The sequence below is a fragment of the Arachis ipaensis genome, chromosome B7 (genome assembly GCF_059453495.1).
Source record: "Arachis ipaensis isolate K30076 ecotype BB chromosome B7, ASM5945349v1, whole genome shotgun sequence".
Lineage (NCBI taxonomy): Eukaryota > Viridiplantae > Streptophyta > Magnoliopsida > Fabales > Fabaceae > Arachis > Arachis ipaensis.
The window spans coordinates 6,493,844-6,513,975 of NC_142442.1; positions in this window are offsets into that span (position 1 = coordinate 6,493,844).

Here is a 20,132-nt window from a genome sequence, read left to right on the forward strand (position 1 = left end):
ATCAAAATTTCCAAGGTTTTCTCTATTGTTAAGTACAAAGCATTTGTATAAAAAAACATGAAAGTACTTAAGATTTGGAGGGGTTCCTTTCCATAGCTCATAAGGGATTTTCTTCAACTCTTTTCTAATGATTGTCCTATTCAAAATGTAACACGCTGTATTCACAGCTTCAGCCCATAAAAATTTAGAAATCTTATTCTCACAAAGCATGGCCCTAGTCATCTCTTGAAGGCTTCTATTCCTTCTCTCAACCACCCCCATTTTGTTGAGGTGTTCTAAGGCATGAAAAGTTATGAGAAATTCCTAAGTCATCACAGAATTTTTCAAAATCTTGGTTTTCAAATTCTCTTCCGTGATCACTTCTCAAATGGGCAATTTTTAAATCTTTTTCATTTTGGATTTTCTTGCAAAGAGTGGAGAAGGCATGAAAAGCATCATTTTTATGAGCAAGGAAAAGTACCCAACCAAATCTAGAGTAATCATCTACCACCACAAGACCATAGTGTTTACCTCCTAAACTTTGAGTTCTTGTTGGACCAAAAAGATCAATGTGTAACATCTCTAATGGCCTTTTGGTTGAGATTCCATCTTTAGGTTTAAAAGAGGATTTTATTTGTTTGCCCAATTGGCAAGCATCACAAGTGAGATCCTTATCAAATTTGATATTTGGAATTCCTCTAACCAAATTTTTCTTGACTAGCTTAGAAATTTAGTACATGCTTGCATGACCCAACTTTCTATGCCATAGCCATTTTTCAGATTCAAGAGATGTAAAACATGTCACATTTTGTTCTTTCAAGTCCTCAAGAGTTAATCCATACACATTATTGCATCTTTTAGCTTCAAATAAAATATCCCTAGTTTTCTCACAAACAACTAAACATACAAACTTCTTAAAAATAACTTCAAAGCCTAAATCACACAATTGACTAACACTAAGTAAATTATGTTTTAAACCATGTACAAGAAGGACATCATTTATACAAGATGAAAAATTTTTACCAACTTTTCCAACAGCCACTATTTTTCCTTTTGCATCATCACCAAAAGTGACAAGTCCTCCATCATATTCATCAAGCTTTATGAAGAAGGTTGTCTTTCCAGTCATATGCCTAGAGCATCTGCTGTCCATATACCACATATTCTCCTTCCGTTTGGATGTTAGGCACACCTACAAAACAAGCTCAAGTGACCTTAGGTATCCAAATTTTCTTGGATCCTTTCACGTTAAACCATCTCTTATGTCCTAAGCCATTGTAATAAAAAACAACCTTGTAAACTTTATCACCGATCATCCTTTCACCAAAAAAATATTGTATAGGAAAGTGTCCATTTCGGTTGCATAGCCTACAAAATCTTGGAGTTGCTGTTTTGTTAAAGCTTCTTGGGTTTTGAAATCTTGTATCATTGGAAGATGAGGCAATATTTTCAAAATGAGATTTTTTAACAGATTTATAAAACCCCAAGCTGCCTTTATCATAAAGAGGTTTTTGGCTAGCCAAGATTTGATTCAGATTTTTAGAACTTTGTGTGAACTTGGCTAAGTCTTTTTAAAGCCTTTTGACATCTTTAAGCAACTCTTCATTCTTTCTAAAACAATCAACATATGCAACAACCGAATGATCACTTTCACAGCTCCTAAGTTGGGCTTTTAACTGCTTACTTTATTCAACAAGATCACAATCAGTTTCGGCCTCCCTTACTTTTTCTTTAAGAAAACTGTCCTTCAGCTTTAAGAATGGTGATTTGTTGTTCAAGTTCTTGATTTTTCAGCAAAAAGCATCTTATTTTTTCAGAAAGGTGGTCTATCATAAGATGAAGATCTTCAGTATTAGGGTTATGAAAGACTACCTAATCTATGTGATCTGCCATGAGACATGGTTGTGACTTGGTCTCGGATTCCTTATCATCATCATCTGAGTCATTTTCCAAATCTTCCCATGAAGCCATCAGTCCCTTCTTCTTTCCTCTTTTTGGCTTCTCCTCCTTCTTTAACTTGGGACAATCAGATTTGAAATACCCCATTTTCTTGCAGTTGTAACAAGTTACTTTGCTAAGGTCTTTCTTCATTTTTCTTGAGCTGCTGCCTTTGCCTTTGAGCTTTACCATTTTCCTGAATTTTTTGGCAAACAAAACAAACTCATTTTTAGAGGAGTTATCACTGGACTCATCATCCAGAGGGTTAGTTACAGATGAAAAAGCAATTCCTTTCTTTTTTGAATCTTTTTTCAAATAAGTGTTTTCAAAAGCAAGAAGGTTTCCTCTCAAATCATCACATGTCATGGAATCTAAGCTACTGCTCTCAGAAATAATTAAAGCTTTTGTTTCCCACTCTTTTGTGAGACATCTCAACACTCTTCTCACAAGCACAGAATCAGGATACATAATTTCTAGAGCATCTAAGCCAACAATGATGATGTTGAATCGTTCAAACAGTTCATCAATGGACTCTCCTTCCTTCATTGCAAACATTTCATATTCTCTATTCAACATATCTGTCCGAGTCTTCTTTACAATGGTGGTTCCTTCATGAGTGATTTGCAATTTGTCCTAGATTTCCTTTGCCGTTGTGCATCGTGATACCCGTCGGTATTCCTCAAAGCTGATAGCACAGTTGAGCAAGTTGACAGCCTTGGCATTTAACTCCACCTTCTTCCTATCTTCCTCGGTCCAGCTTGCTTCTGGTTTAAGAGAGACTATTCCTTATGCGCTTGTGTTAGTTGGAAATTGAGGACCTTCCAAGATGATCTTCCAGAGTCTATAGTCTACTGCTTGCACAAAGATCTTCATTCTCTCTTTCCAATAGGTATAGTTTTTCCCATTGAAAAGAGGCGTTCTGTTGCTTGACTGCCCTTCTGTTAGGTTGTAGGACACCAGATTAGAGCCACTGCTTTCTGCCATCTGGATCTTTTCTCCAAGCTGCAAAGCTTGATCTCTTTGAGACCAAGCTCTGATACCAATTGATGGTTATCAGTGGCTAAGAGAAGGGGGTTAAATCTTAGCCCCCTTTTCGCTGGATAATACTTGCTGACCCTTGAAACCACTTCTGGAAACTTTGTCTTTTTATCTCGTGACTAGCCACGAGACTTTTTCTTTTGTCTCATCCCAGCCACGAGACTTTTCTTTTTGTCTCGTCACTTGGCACGAGATATTTTTCAGTTTTAGCTCCTGTGTAGTAGAAACAGAAATGGAGTAGAGAAGAGAGAAAATTACACCCAGATATATCCTGGTTTAGCTGCTAAGTGCAGTGCAGCCTACATCCAGTCTCCATCACAAACATGATGGAATTTCACTATAATCTTCTTGATTACAGACTGTAAAGTGCTAACCCAACTTACAAGGGGATTCCCACAGAATCATGAAACACAACATAGATGAACAAAGGAACTCTAAGGACATCTATGACTTTTTCTTTTAATTTTGCACTCTCTGCCTTTTTCGCTCTATGGCTTTTTCATACAAACCTCACTGTTTGTCTTTTTCTATGAGACTCAAGACATGACAAAATTAAATAGAAAAATACAAAACATAATACATTGAAGGAGAAGAGAAATCTGTTAGCTCAGGTAGCTCTGAGAACTCTGTGCCTTGCACTCTCACACTTTCTCCTTGCTTCAAGCCGTGGCTGTTCTCCCTTTTTATAGAAGGGGGAAGCCTCCACAGTTGAAACGAAAAATCAAGCCAACTTCTTCTTCTCTATGAACAAAACCGGTTCGGCCAGAGAGAGAAGAGATAACCCATGCAAAACCCAACATGCAATTACCTATAGTCCTTCCTTGGTTATCACTCTTCATCAATCCGAGCGCTCCATCCTTGGCTTGCTCTCCAAAATGGATTTCTGGCCCTTGATGCTTCATGATGATGATGGCTTCTTCTGCTCCACTTTTGCTTCCTCCCTCACGTAGCCACCCTAGCTACCTTCTGTGATGAGTGAACCCAAAAATAGTGACAAGCCATCCATCCAAGGATCTTCTCCTTGCTGGCCGAATCTCCTTGTCCATTTTTGGTATGGAGAGGCTGAGATCTCATCACCATATCTTTCCTTTCATGGTTGCAGATCTTAGCCACTATATTTTTTATATTTTCTTGCCATCATTTCGATGGTCTTGATGCATGTAGCTTCTTCTTCCTTTTGGTAGCTCAACTTAGCTTCCATAGTTCCCTGTGACATGATCGAAGGAAAGAAAGAAGACATGAGAGAGAAGAAAGAAAAGTTTGAACATTAACTAAAGGATTTTGATAAAGCAAGATTAAATGTCCACTTTCCTTTCACTGAGCAATGTGTAGCTTAATGATATCCATCAAATCAATGACCAACTCTCTCTCATGTTTCCAATGCATGTATTAATTCTTCTCAATAAAATTTTGAGTTCCATCACATGCTTTAAAGAAGAGATCCGTTGAAGGCATAAAGCAATAACAACATTTGCTTTCCTGGTTAATTATTTTCGTATCAATAATGGATCAATTTGGCTCGAGTAACATAATAATCAATTCAGCCATATAATATAGGAAGCTTTCAACCAGGCTGAATGTAGATCTTGATTTTGGGCTTGCAACATTTCTTTTATTTTTCGGCCCAATAGTAAACCTGCATCACAAATTTATTAATTAATATAGTTTCATAAAAATCAGAATTAATAATTTTGCAATTAATTATTTCAATAATGTTTGTTCATCATCAAATTTAAATTAGAGTTTTCCAAACTCATCAAAAGGTTTAATGTCAGTTACGCAATGTTTGATTACCTGTTATTTTGCCAGCTTTCACTTTCTGCTGTACATTGCAATATACAGGGTACAAAATTCATACATTTCTAGAAAGAACATGTTCAAATTTTTCCAAGCGACACGTAATAAAATTTATCATATTCAACCATCAATCAGTTCTTACAACTTAAAATACCAGCAACCAGGAAAATTAAAATGACATATATACACCATCTAATTGGATTTTTTTTGGACTCTAAAGCTACTATCCTCTTCTCTAAACAACTGATCTTCTTTTCCATGCCATGCTTCCATTGATGCTCTTCAACGTCACCTAATTTTTTCTCTGCCTGGAACTTTGAATCACTCAACCCAAGCCTTCCAATATGCTCATGCAACCACAAAAAAAACTTGCAATGGGGTTGTCTCACCTGCACAAAATCATTCCACATATATCACCATGAAAACCTGGGTTACCCTAAACCCTATCACTAACAGATTCCCACACAGTTATACATACCTTATAAAACGGACAGCCGAGAAATAATCTGTTAGGGTTGCTGCTCGTCTTCGACATGAATATGATGGCGTGTTCTCCATAGAAGCACTTTGGTGACACCCCATCTTTGCCATCCTTCCCCATAGGACCAGAACCTTTAGCGAATTGCTCTTCTCTTCCTACACCTCCACTTCTTCGCGAGCAAGATGATACCCCATCCGATGCCATGCTCCCTTTCTTCGTTCACCAGCTTCACCCTTTCTGTGCACTCGAGGGAATAGGGTTCAAGAATTTGAAAGATTGGGGGTGGGGGAGAAACGGCGTCGTTTTTGGACGCTGGGACTAATATGTTCAATTTTCAGAAAGTCTTGCCAACATGGCATCCCATTACGTCCACGTGAGAGCCACGGCAGCCACCTTAGCATTTTCCGACGGGGCTAACGGGCTGAGATTAACGGGAGGATAGATTTGTCCACAATTTTAAAGGATCAGGGACATTATTGTATTTTCCAATAATCATCAGGGACGAAAATGTCTTCTAAAAAAAAAGTCAAGGACCGATTTGTCCTTTTCTCTAAAATTTAAAACACATTTTCTCTCACTTCTTCCCACAAAGGAAATAATAATGATAACAACAATAATAAAAAACAATCAAAGATACTTTTCATCAAAACCAGAATTTTCTAAAACTTGTGTATGGTGGTGAATGTTCCCAGCAGGCCAGCACACTAGATTTATGAGTGCCTTAAACTGCTTTATTTGGTCTCAAACAAACTTCTGCATTGATAGTGTCTATTGTGGATTAAAATATGGTCACAAACAAACAACTCAAAGAAAATGATTAATAATCCGTAATGTTTGTTGTTCAACCTTAACCGTGCTTTGCTTCTTCATTTATCAACTGTAGCCTTATAATTAATTGCATATTGACGGTTTGTGCAATTTCCCCCTAAACTTGTCATTTACTTATTTGAAAAATATGAATGTAGTTAATATCGATTGCTTCCAATAGATTGTTCATTTGGAGGTCCAAAATATTGAGAGAAGGACATGCTACCGGCAAATGGTTCTGAGACAGAATCGCTGCATTGAGGGTCCTTGCATTAGATAGTGCTAAATATATATTTTTATTTTTTTATACTAATAAATACATACAAATTATTTTATGAAAAGTACTAATTACATCATAATTTAAAATTAATCAATGAGAAGAATGGTTTTTTCACTGTAAAATTAGCTTACAAAGTAGGCCTAATTAAATATACAGATTGAAGGCAAGTAATTAGCTAATGGAATTAACAGTTATGAATCCTTTCTGAACCTCAAGAACCAGAACATACTTTGGTCTATGTTGTTGTGTGTAATAAGTAAAAACTCCATAATTAATTGGACCATAATCTTAATATAATTTTTTTTCTCAATAATAAATAGCATAATAATATACTAAGAAAAAGAATAACACGACAACAACAAGACATATCTCTATTCTCTGTTAACTCTCTTAACAGAGAAGTGAAGACTCTTACTCAAAGTCCATATTAATTTATAAATTTCACTCAAAAACTATATCATATGCAAACTTTTATTTACGGACAAATAACCTAATGACTAATATCCTTTATGCTTAAGAATAGAATTGGCGATGGACAACTTGCACTTAGTTTGTACTTTCTTTCTGATTCTTAAAAGTTACATATTTTTTAATGTTGGTCAAAATTTACAACTCACATTTGACTTTAATTCAAGTGATTTTTTTTCATTTAATTCTTGCTTTTAGTATGCATAAGACGATACTTCTCAGTTGTAATAATAGGATTCAAATCGATTGAAATCTTGAGTTGGTGACAATTGAATATATTTTGACTTGTCAAACATATCAATTTCTATAATTTTCTTTTTATCAATATTGATGAATTTCTTTCGAATACTTGAATATGAATTGTCATATTAAACTTTTATAATCTTCTAAAAACTTGATTATTGATGATTGATAAGATTAGTTTAGTTCCTAACATTGTGGGAGTTGAAAATTCAATCAAAAGTGAAGATTTCCACCGAATATCTAAACAAACTGCATGAAGAGCAATGAAGTGCTACAAATGGTGTTGCATGAAAAAAAGGACTAAACCAGGGGTTGAATCTATAAAAATTAATACTGGTGCTAAATTTATTGTTGGAAATATAAAAAAAATCTCAACTTTGGAAATGAATGTTGGACACTGAAACTAGTGATGGTACCATAAAGCTTATTTTTGCTCGTAAACTGAGTACCTTCAACTCCTGAAGCGTTTCTAGCCAACTGGGAAACGCATTCTCTATATTATTATCTGCAAGATCCAAAACTTTCAACAATAATGTGCAATTACCCAAAGACTGAGTCACTGAGGTAATGGACCCTCAATATAAAGAAGTGAGGCTAAGTGAGAAATAGTCAACACTATTGTTATTAAAATTAATAGAGAAAAAATTATTGTGAGATATATCAAGGCTAGTTAAAGATTTTAACTTTAAAAATTGGTTGAACTCTAGCTGACCACTCAAGTGATGAGTTGATGATAAATATAAACCAGTACGATTTTCAAATTCAAATAGTGAGTTTGGAAAGAGTTTGTTATTAGAAAGAGACAAATATTACATAGAATAAGTAGAGAATTCAGTCAATTCACAACTATTGGTCCTACAAGCTTGTTGTCACTAAGATCCATTGTTATCAATGAAGGCAAAGAATAGCAACAATCTGGAATTGTTTCATTAAATAAATTATTATTCAAATACGGAAATTTTAATTTTGAGAGTTTAGTGACTTTACTTGGAATTGGACCTTCCAAATTATTATAGATTGAGATGAGTGAATATCACAACAATCTGCATCGTTCTTCCATGATGCTTTCTTGAGAGATCGGAGAGAAACATGGGAAGGGAAATAGATCAAATCAGGGAAACATGATGTTAATTGAATGATGTTTTTTGGTCTCTGTGTTGTTTTGTCTCGTAGGTAGCAGAGAGACAAAACTGGGCAAGTGATGAACTCTTCAAAAGGAAGGCTTGTACAAAGCCCAGAAAAATCCTGAATTGAAAAATGAAACAATGTGCTCCAAAGCCCAAAAATAAATTACTTTATGAGCCTATGTAAGACAAATCTTGTTCACACGATATATGCTCATTATTTTAATTCATAATTTTTTATTTATTTTTTTTAATTTTAAAATTTTCATGTGCAATCACTTCTTTCCATTCCAAGTCATGTCATTTTTAATCTTTCATTGTTTCTCATGACTTGTCTTTTCAGTTATCATATTTTTTAAAATTTAAATTAATTTTTGAAAACCGTTTCATTGAATGATTTTGTTTTAAAAGAGAAAGCTTCCACTATGCATTAATGACGGTTATCCACTCCTAATCTCTCTTCATCACTTCCTCTCTTCGTCACTCTCAATCTTACCTTTCACCGTTTTTCTTCAAAATAATAAAGAAGATTGCTACAAGAAGAAGCACTGGAGCCTACATTTCCTCCAAAAATCTTCCTCTCTCCAAGCAACCTCAGTCATACACACACATACATATTCACTCCCATTCTTCCTCTCCTCACTCATCACATTCATCCAAATCCATGGCAAGGAAGGTCATTCACCAAAAAAGATCTTCGGCTCAAAAGGAGGCAGCATCTTCCCATGGTAAAGGAGCAAAGAGAAAGGGACCCATGCATGAAGAGGAAGCCCTACCATCACCTCCTCCTCGCCGTTCTACTCCTCACCCCACTGGCCATTCTACTCTTAGTCATTGTCTTTCTCGAAGTCCAAAACGCACTGTTCTTCAAGATACAAGGGAGTTTTCTAACTTTGATTCTCTGGATTTCAAACAAAAGTATGGTAAAACTTATTCTCACTATGATCCTTATCGTTTTGTGTCCTGTGCTGCCTATGAGTTTCATACACAAGTTCTTGCAAACCATATTCTCTGTGCATCTTTTGTTGTTGATCTTGATGCCTTATCTGAAAAAAGGGATCTACTTTAAATCTAATTTTTATGATCTAAAATGGTCTCCTATTTTCAAAATCCAAAAACCTATTTAGCCGAACTTGGTGCGTGAGTTTTATGCAAACGTAATTTTTCATGAAGAAGAGCTTCACTTTTTTGTTAAAAACACTCAGTTTATCTTGAATACTGAAACTATTGGTGCTGTCCTGGGGTATGAGGGACACAGGGGTAAGGGCATATATGTCTGGTAAGTGGGATAATCATGTTGGCATTTCTCATCAAGATGCTCTAGCTCGAATTTGTGAAAATTTTTCTTCTATGAATGGTGCTACTTCCACACACAAGGTCCTAGGACCTGTTAGGGCTCTGCTGCATCGTATCATCACTCACATTATCATGTCACAAAGCGGATCATACCAGAGGATAACTATTTGTGACACCCTCGTACTCTATGCTGTTTTAAATTCTACTAGTGTATGTTCCCGTACTCTATACGGGATAATATATAAAATTATATAAAAAATTTTATTAAAAAAATTAAAGAAAAATATATATAGTAATTATTATTATTATAAATATTTTACAAAGTTATAATTAAAATCAAATTCTAAGAATTTTTAATATTAAAAATAAATAGTATTTGTCTTAATCAATTTGAGTTTGTTGAGTGGTCATCTCACTCGAACTCATTTGCTTAAGTAAGTATTAAGAGTTCGAATTTCGTATTACGTGCGTAATAATTCAGTAGCTAACGGTTGGTCATTAATAAATGGAATATCAATATATGGTTAAACTTTATAGGAGTACCGAAACTTGCGAGTACTTGACCCGTCTCTGCCCAGTAAGGACGGGTAATAACCCGACTGCGAGGCATGACGGGGTCGGGTTTAGTGTGTACCTGCCCCAGGACATATACATAGTAACAATTTTTAGAGATTAGAATTTGTCTCACATCACATATTTAGTGATTCACAATCTCAGTCTATTCTCCATAGCCATGCCAGAGACCCAATCATCTTCACCCAGAGTCTTCTTCCTCTCGACTTTTTCCTAGAAAGCCTCACAACTCTCGTTGTTGTCACAGTTCCTATCGTCTCACCACTGAGCCCATCATCATCGCTACTGAGCCTGTTATCGTCTACCTTCACAACTCTCGTCGTCGTCGCTACTAAGCTCATCACCGTCGTTGCTGAGTCCGTTGCTACCTTCTTACTGAGCCCCTTTCCTCTAGGTAAATTCTTTACACTCATCGCCGCCTTCCTCCTGTTGAGCCTCTTTTTTCTAGGTAAATTCCTTTCCCTCTCTCCCTCTCTCCCTCTTTCTCCCCCTCAATTACATTGTAAGTCTGTTAAGTTCTTCGCTTCTTCTTCCATTGACTCATCACTTGATTGTCGCTGCAGTTTTATGTGATTCTGTCATCAGAGTCCCTTTCCCCTAAGCACGCCACTGTCTTCCTCCTCTATCTCTCTGTCTGCAGATAAGTTTCTCTTTCTCTCTCTTTCTCACATTATGAATGACTGAATCTGTATTTCATTGAATTTGTACTTAGTGAAGTTGTGAATTTGTGTTATAATTTTTCATGATTGATTTTAAGGTTATTTTATATAAAAATAAATATGTTTCATGATTGATTCTTCATTAAAGTGTGCATGTTCTCATTACATAAAGTTCATTTTGCATTTTTCATTTTAAATCGTTATCGATTTTGGTTTCTAATTACTAATGTTGGCATGTTGCAATAGTTTATATATGTTGATTGAGAATTAGGGCTTTTGTGATTTTTCTTGATTTATATATGTGCAATGAATCTAATTACTGATGTTGTAATAGTTTGTCAATTTTTTCAATAGATACTTTATATATGGTTTGCTCAGTTCTTTTAATTTTTTTTAATATAGGTGATTTAAGATTATTTCATGGCAACTAATGTTGGAGAAGACACACGAAACAACATTACTGCTCCTAATGATATTGAGATTGAAATTTAGAGTAATGCTAATCTACTTCATGTTAAATTTATAGTGATCAGACATTAATTTTTTTTTAATTTCATATTATTTGACATTATTATATGAATTTTATGTTTACATTTTAATTTATGTATGAATTTTAATTTTTTTTATCTTAATTTATATATGAACATGTAAATTTTAAAGTGTTATTTAACTGTTATAGGGTGGGTAAGTGTGGAGATAGTACCCGCAAGAGAGGGTTAGGGTACAACACTCTACTATCCGAAAGCATATGTGGGGTGGGTAATTGAGAAGTTTAAGGATGGCAAGACAGGGACAGGTAGGCAAAAACCTGCCCCACTGCCAACCCTATACGTGGTGGATTAGTTTTTCACCTATGCAGTTAGGAAATATCGTAGAAAAAAATAGTAGTTATTTTTAAAGTAGAATAATTTCTCATTGATAGTAATATTTAATTATGGAGATTTATTTTTGTTGAAATTTACATGCGATAATTTTATTTGTTAGTATTATATTCATTATTGAAGTAAAAATAATATGATCAATATTGTTATCTGTTAAAATTTCACATTTTATGATATGATTTTTAAATTTACAAATTTATAGACTTATGTCATTACAAAAGTTATTAAGTTGGTTAATATCCCTTAATAACATTACTGAAACACTATCGTTGAGTATTCGTTTGTGGGAAGAAAAACTAATAACAATTTTTATTATTCAATATATAATTTATTCTATTGTAAAATGAATTATTATTTGCTGAATTAGTAAATATATTTTCTTCTAATTTCTTATACTATTTTATTTGGTAATGTTTTCGTACAGTACACGGGATAATTAATAAAAATATATAAAGTTTTTATTAAAAAATTAAATAAAAAAATATATAATAATTATTACTATAAATATTTTATAAAGTTATAATTAAAATCATAAGTTAATGATTTTTAATGTTGAAAATATTAAAAATAATTAGTATTTGTTTTAACTAATTTGAGTTGGTTGAGTGGTCATCTCACTTGTCCACTTAAAGAAGTATTTGGGTTTTGAATCTCGCCTTGTGTATATGTAACAACTCATTGGCTAACGACAGACCCTTAATAAATGGAACTTCAATTCGTGGTGGATTAGTTCTTGGCTTGTCGAGTTGGAAAATATGATAAAAAAAAATAGTATTTATCTTGAAAGTAAAACAATTGATAGCAATACTTATGGAGATTTGTCTTTATTAAAATTTAAATGTGACAATTTTATTTATTGGTATCATATTCACTCATGAAGTCAAAACAATATAATCAATGTTATTATCGATTAATATTTCATAATTTTTATTATTTAATATATAATTTATTTTATTATAAAATAAATTATTATTTGTTAAATTAGTAAATCTCTTCTAATTTCTTATACTATTTTATTTGGTAATGCTCTCGTACAGTACATGAGATAATTAATAAAACTATATAAAGTTTTTATTAAAAAATTAAATAAAAAATATATAATAATTATTATTATAAATATTTTATAAAGTTATAATTAAAATCATACGTTAACGATTTTTAATATTGAAAATATTAAAAATAATTACTCCTGTTTTAAAAAAATATCATCCATTCCTTCTCTATTTTTGTCGCAAATTCCCATTTAATTATCTTCTTAGAGAATGCGGATATCCACAGTTATCTATAGATATTCTTTGAATTTTTTTTAAATTAATAAAAAAAATCATAATATAATAATCATAAAATAATTAATTTAATATAATTTAATATAATTCATAATATATTTATTATAAAAAATAACCTTTCAAAATTAAAAATACGAGAAGTGTTAATAGTAAATGAAAACTCAAAATTATATGTAAACAAATCAAAATAATGTATTTAATGTGATTTGCAAGAAAAAATTTTCGTTATTCAAGTATAATATACGTTTTATTATTCTGTACAGAATAATATTGGTTTCAATTTATATATTATTATTATTATTATTATTATTATTATTATTATTATTATTATTATTATTGGGTATTAAAAATAAACAATATTTGTATTATTAGTATTTTTTAATCTTTTTTAACTCTAACCGAGATTAGGTCTAAAAACTTGCTCATCTCATTAGAAATAAATATAGTCTAATAAATTTCTATTTGATAGTGTTATATATTGGGATAATTATAGGAGAATTAACTTTATCAAAGTTAATGGTACAGTGTTTAGTCACTACAGGAATATTTTTTCACAAAATTATCAATCAATTATGTATGACTTCTGATGAAAATAATATATTTAATATGAATATTATTTATTAGGTAAAATATAACAAATTGATAAAAAAAAATTATTACAGTAGGTATATTTATTTTAACCAATATTCTTCTATCCAATGCTATAAAAAATACACTGGTCACCATAATTACTACAATCTAACTTCCATAGGCAATAGTAGAATACTTAAATTGAGTCATTTTTAGGTTATGGTATTCGTCAAACAAACAATCAATTAAACATTCATCTGTACATTTTCATTTTGAGTATATTTATACATAAAAAAATTAAACATAAAAAAAAAAAAGAAGAGTTGAAATAGAAACTTAGTAAGAGCCATAAAAATAATGATTTTTAGAGCAACTCTAATAGGATCAATTTTAGGTATCAATTTTGATTTGTACAGTAAATAAACTAATTTAAAATTAAAACTTTCATGGGATAAAATTTTTAAAATGTTATTAGTATTAATAAGAAGATACCATATCACTTAAAAAAAAAATAAGAGTGAAATATTGCCATTTGTTTAAACACATCCATTAAATAAACACTAATAATGTTACTCTAACGTTGTGTTATTGTAACGTTGTAATAAAGACTAATTAAAATTTACTCAAATAAATTAAATGTACTTATTTATACTCTGTATTTTACTACTTTATTTTTTATTATCTTATCAATTTGGTAGAAAAATAGATCCAAATCAATTTAACGTAATTTTTTTAATTATTTATAAAATTTTAATTTTTCTCTCGATCTAAATATGATACATAATTATTAATTTTGTAATTTTATATTTTTATTTTTGTTAAATTTTTAGAATTTAATTAAATTTATTTAAAATAATAAAAATATTTTAAATTGAAATAAAACCAAGCATTGGAATGGCAAATTTTACATTAAATTTTAAATCAAGTCTTATAATATATAGTTTACAAATATTTATGTGACATCCTAGAATCTAAAATAAAATAAAATTAATATCAAATATTAGAGATACTCTTATAAATTTATTTGGCCATCTGTATATAAAAAGACCAGAAGATCATGATTATCTAATAAAATTAATTTGTATTATTACATTCAATTTGAATAAATAAGAAATCATATTATTTTAATTTGGTCTTTAATTCACATGATTCAAATTTGACTTAATACTTTAGTAGATATGATTTAATTTAATATAATTATTAATTAAAAATATCTCAGTTGGTTATTTTATTCATAGATTTATTATTTTAATGATTAATAAATTAATCAAATTAATTAATAAATATACAAAATTAATATAATTATTTTGGTTTAATAAATTAAAATAAATAAATTAAAAAATACTATCAGAATATTAAAAGAAATAAATTAAAAAATACTACCAAAATAAATTGATATAAATTATAATAAATTGTATGATATTTAAATATTTAGTTAAAATATCTAATTAAAATAATTAGTTGATATAATTATTTTTATTATAGTAAATTATATTTAATGAGTTAAAAAAATAAATTAAAAAATATTCACAACAGTATGCCACATCAGCTCCATTATTAAGTGCAGAAATTCGATTTTTATATAATATAATAGATAATAGATTAGTAAAAGCAAATAGAAGGATGACTTTAATTAGTATTCGATAAAATATTTATTTAAAATAAAAAAAGTAAAAGTATGATATATTAAAAATAATAAATTTTTATGTTTGAAAAATTATATTTAAATAAAATATTTGTAAAATATAAAACTTAGAGTATCATATCTTCATGAACATTAATCGTGAATCAATTCTGAACTAACATAAAATTATAATACAATTTATTTACAAAAAAAATCAATAATTAATATTAATAAATAAAAAAATCATCCAAATACTTTGATTAAAAATATGAGTAGTTAATTATTATTTATTATTAATAATATTTTGGTAATAATAAAAAGTAAAAATATGATTATATATAGATTTATATTTTAGAAGAATTAACGTTATAAGTAACAAATTATCTATTTTATTATGCATATTATAAATTAATGAATTAAACTAACTGATATAATGAATTATAATTAATTGGTATAAATTTTGTATGATATTTAAAAAAAAAGAATAAAATGAATAAAAAGAAAAAAATAAAAGAGATAGAAGACTACAATAAAAAAATTGAGTGTGAGAGCTTTTTTTTTATAAATTTCATATCACATCCGTTTCAATAATAATAAATAAAAATACATCAACTTGATATCTAAGAGAAAATAATGAGATAAAATCATAACAAGTTCTTGATTCGGGTGAGTTTTGTGAAAAATAGATTAAGTGAAAAAAATAGTTAAGATGAGAGATTAAGGGTAAGTAAACTTGTGAGGAAAAACACTTTTATTAATGGCAGATAATAAATACAAGAACTAATAATGAGGAAGAGAGGTGGAGAACAAGTGTTGAGACCTCCACTAATGTCACAAGAGGATGAATGAGCTTTGTTTAAAGTGGACAGGGGTGGGTTAAGGGTCATCGAGTGTTCTGGTGAAACACCCGATTACCAGTTTTTACTCGTGAAGGTGATGGATGAAATGAAGAACGATGAGAGGAATTTTGGGAGAGGAAAATATGGGTTCTTTAGCTTCTCAGGTTCAGAAGTAAAAAAGAAGATAAAAGGTTTTTCAGAAAAGAAGCTCTCAGAAGAGGATGAAGGTGAAGATGAAAGTAAAGGATGAAAAAGGATTCAAGGTCTGTGAAGAAGAAGATGATCAAGGTGAAAGTGAAAAGTGAGAGTGCTTTACAGAGGTGGCTTGAGGTCCTTTTTATAGTGTAAAACCATGATGAAGAGGAAATCTATTGTCCAATGGTTTTAGTCTGATATTTGGTTTACTGCTTTTTCCAAAATATCTTTAGGTATTTGTATCACCTCAAGTCTTGTCAACTGAAAAGGTAGGAAGTTGATTCCCACACGTTAAACTAAAGCTCATGACATGTGACATTAGTGAAGGGACATCTAGTTTGTTTTTCTTTCAACTAGATGACATCTTTACACTCCAAATCCAACCAATCCACTTCCACCAATATAGTTCCCACTGAAGAGAAATTCAACTCCTCAAAGTGTTCTTTTGGGTTCCATCTTTTTAGCCCAATACCTTTAGGAGGAACTTAACTCTTTTTTGATCATGTTTGTAGGTCATTATAAAAATTAATTATGTACAAAAAATGTTTATATTTTTAGTACACAATCATAAGCCTCCATGTAGTTTTTGAGGGTACAAAGTATTTCCTCAAGCTGCATTAAACTTTTTTGTACTCAACAGAACAAAAATAATTAAAATTTTTTTTCGGTTAAAATATCATAACTCTAAAGAATCAAATCTCCCCTCTTTTATTTATTTTTTTGTCATAATGAGATATGTATTTATAAATATTATGATATTCAAATATAAATATTTCTGTATAATATGAATATAATTATGTACTCATAAAAAATGAATAAAAGAATGTTATTGTGTAAATATTTTAAATATTAATAAAATAAATAATTAAATAAATAAGATTAGTAAATAAAAATATTCATAATTTATTTGTATGTACGTATGTATTTATTTTTAAAAGTAGTGTATGTGTGTACATAATATCATTATTATATATATTATGAAAAAAGAGGGATGATTTGATTTAATATAATAATTTAATATATAAGGGAATAAGAAGGGGAGAAACTCTTACCCTTCTAATTGGACGCGTTTTAAATTTGAGTACCTGAATTTGGAGAGACACATAAGGAGAGAGAACACCTGGAAGGGTAGGGGAGAGGTGTTCCTCATCATCTCTGCTAGGACATTTTTTACACAGCGCAGTATCATCACTGTTATCATCACCACCATCCAAATCCTCTGTCTTCTTCAATAATTGGGAGTTTTTCTTAGGGCAAAGAACACTCCTACATTCAACCTTGTTCTGTCTTTTTACTCTGTCTTCTTACTTGGTAAGACCCTTTTTCTTCTTTCCTTGTTTTTGTCTTAACCCCTCTCAGCTCCCATGTATATTGGGTTGCTAATTTCGAAATTAGCTATAGAGATTATTTGATAAAGATCTTTCACCTTACAACTTTGGATGTTATATCCTCATTTGTATACGTTTCCAATGAAATCACAAATAAAAAAAAAGAAATTGAATTAAAATTATGAGCAATGTTCGTTTGTGGATATTTAAAAATAAAATAATTTATTTTAATTAATTTTTTTTGCAGGGGGAGTGTATGATTTTAAGAAAAGTAGTAGCCATTTTTTTCTGCTTTTTTTTAGGCAAAAAAAAAAGGAAGGTACCCATAACTTTCTTGCCCTATTTATGCTCGACTCTTTTTAGGAGCTTGGAGGGTGGGACACTTCATTTTTTTGAAACAGTTCCAAAAGAAAAAAAAGGAAGGTACCCATAACTTTCTTGCCCTATTTATGCTCGACTCTTTTTAGGAGCTTGGAGGGTGGGGCACTTCACTTTTTTGGAATTATTTTGTACTGCAAATTTCTTAAGATGCATCACTCACATTTTTTGAGTGTATAATTGTTAAAGTAGTTTTCTCATGTATTGCAGGATGCTTGCAGAATAATATAACATAAACATTGGCTCTTGATAAAGAAACCTTTTGGAATTAAAATTCTAACTTCTAAAACTGAAATTAGGCATAGTACTGTTTAACGTACTTGAAATTGATGGGGCCGATGGTTGTTCCATGATCAGGGTCCAGCAAGATGCGGTGTCCGTTGGGGGTGTACCTCAGAAACAATGTAAGGACCCTCCATTTGGGAGTCCATTTTGGCAAAGGCATCTTCCTTATTACTGCGTCTACTGATTTTTAGTACCAGATATCCCTCTAGAAACACCCTGGGCCGAATGTGCTTGTCATAAGCTAATGCCAATCTCCAGTTATATTCTTCCATCTTGCTTCCCACAACTTCTCTTTTTCCTTCCAACTCTTGCAACTCAGCTTCACGATCCCTTGACTTTTAGAATACGTGTCAACTCCCTACAAGTAACTGGGGTATTCTCGTCTTCCTCCATATTCTTCAGATTCACGAACAGAGGTGGTGAGGGGGTTCTATACCTCGTTTGATCTCTAGCCATCACGTCGAAGTGTTCCTCCCCAGTGGAGTCGCCAAGTGATTCGGGTGAGTTTTGTGAAAAATAGATTAAGTGAAAAATAATAGTTAAGATGAGAGATTAGGGGTAAGTAAACTTGTGAGGAAAAATACTTCTATTAATGGCAGATAATCAATACAAGAACTAATAATGAGGAAGAGAGGTGGGAACAAGTGTTGAGACCTCCACTAATATCACAAGAGGATGAATGAGCTTTGTTTAAAGTGGACAGGGGTGGGCTAAGGGTCGTCGAGTGTTCTGGTGAAACACCCGATTACCAGTTTTTACTCGTGAAGGTGATGGATGAAATGAAGAACGATGAGAGGAATTTTGGGAGAGGAAAATATGGGTTCTTTAGCTTCTCAGGTTCAGAAGTAAAAAAGAAGATAAAAGGTTTTTCAAAAAAGAAGCTCTCAGAAGAGGATGAAGGTGAAGGTGAAAGTAAATGATGAAAAAGGGTTCAAGGTCTCTCAAGAAGAAGATGATCAAGGTGAAAGTGAAAAGTGAGAGTGCTTTACAGAGGTGGCTTGAGGTCCTTTTTTATAGTGTAAAACCATGATGAAGAGGAAATCTATTGTCCAATGGTTTTAGTCTGATATTTGGTTTACTGCTTTTTCCAAAATATCTTTAGGTATTTGTATCACCTCAAGTCTTGTCAACTGAAAAGGTAGGAAGTTGATTCTCACACGATAAACTAAAGCTCCTGACATGTGACATTAGTGAAGGGACATCTAGTTTGGTTTTCTTTCAACTAGATGACACCTTTACACTCCAAATCCAACCAATCCACTTCCACCAATATAGTTCTCACTGAAGAGAAATTCAACTCCTCAAGGTGTTCTTTTGGGTTCCATCCTTTTAGCCCAATACCTTTAGGAGGAACTTAACTCTTTTTTTACCGTGTTTGTAGGTCATTATAAAAATTAATTATGTACAAAAAAAGTTTATATTTTTAGTACACAATCAGTTCTAAAGTAAAAGTTTAAATTAGACCATAATATCATTGTACAACACAAACTGAAAGTAATTTTACTCTTCAATATACCATACAAATAGGTAAATGACTTAAGTAAGTTCAAATTCGAAACTTTTTTTTATTTATGCATACATGATAACACCATGGTCCATGAATGCTTCATGACTAACATATCATATATAACTTCGAATAATGAGTACTAAGTTAACGGGAATTAAAGGGTGTGGTGGTTTGTGTTCACGATGGTTGTCTTCTTGCGACAACGCCTCATAGGAAGTAAAAGAATTGTTGTAAAAACTACCAAATGAAACAGTAATTAGTAAACAAATGAAATTTTCTTCTCATATATTAGTCTTTTATAGTGATAAAATAAAAATAAAAGGAATAAAAGTTTGTATTTTTATATTAGGAATATAATTTGATATATTTATCCTAAAAAAAAAGTAAATAATTAATTAGTTATAATTCATGTATTTGAATAAATAAAATAAATTAAATAAAAGTACTTTTAAGAATTAATCAAATCAATCAGTTGATACAAATAATTAATATAATTGATTTTTTTTATTTATTGAATTAAAAAAATATATTAAAAAATAGTTGATTGAATTTAATA